Below are 1027 nucleotides of genomic sequence, written 5' to 3' on the forward strand. Positions count from 1 at the left end.
TACTTCCGTTTGTTAACTATGCTATAGAGCTCCTAGACGCTGAAGGTCTCACAGATGAAGATATGATACCATCAGAATACATTGAACCAGAGGTCTCTCAGGCCACCTGTGTAGCAGACCCAGAACCAGGTCCTTCAACGACACCAGCAGTAACGTGGACTAGAACAAGAACTTTACCATCAAGACAGTATTGTGGCCACAGGAATTGAGGTGAGGAACCAAGAAACAGTGCATGGTATAGAAGTTACTGAAGGTCAGTTCACGCTGTGGTCTTTAGCAGAGTCCAACCCCATCTCGCAGCCGCTAGAGTTTTACCTTGCAAAGTTCGGAATACCAAGAAGAGTGGCATCACAACTTGTTATGAACTTTACTGTAATTTTGGCATTCTAAAAGACACTTTCATAGAAATTAGCTGCAGCAGCAGCAGACCTTGATAAAGCAGATCCAAGTGCATTAAAGCCAGTGACACTCATCCAAGCATCCAGGTTGTATAACAATTGGAAAACACAAACTGTATGTTCCTGCAAAGGCAGTTGTGTAACTAATTGTTGTCGGTGTAAACGTGCAGGACTTTCTTGCTCAACCTGTCATACTTCAACTGTTGGTGTGTGTCAAAACAGAGGGTGATGTGATCTATGTGGACTTTTGTATTGTAATGTAATGTGCTAATATTGCTACTAAATGTAAATTTTTAACAATATGAACTTACGCGATTTACATTTACATTGTGATGTTACATTGTGCTTATACATTGTGATGTTACATTGTGCTTATATATTGTGATGTTACATTGTGCTTATATATTGTGCTTATACATTGTGCTTATACATTGTGATGTTACATTGTGCTTATACATTGTGATGTTACATTGTGCTTATACATTGTGATGTTACATTGTGCTTATACATTGTGATGTTACATTGTGCTTATACATTGTGATGTTACATTGTGCTTATACATTGTGATGTTACATTGTGCTTATACATTGTGCTTATACATTGTGCTTAGATATTGTGATGTTACATTG

This window comes from Lottia gigantea (genome assembly GCF_000327385.1).
Source record: "Lottia gigantea unplaced genomic scaffold LOTGIsca_167, whole genome shotgun sequence".
Classification (NCBI taxonomy): Eukaryota; Metazoa; Mollusca; class Gastropoda; family Lottiidae; genus Lottia; species Lottia gigantea.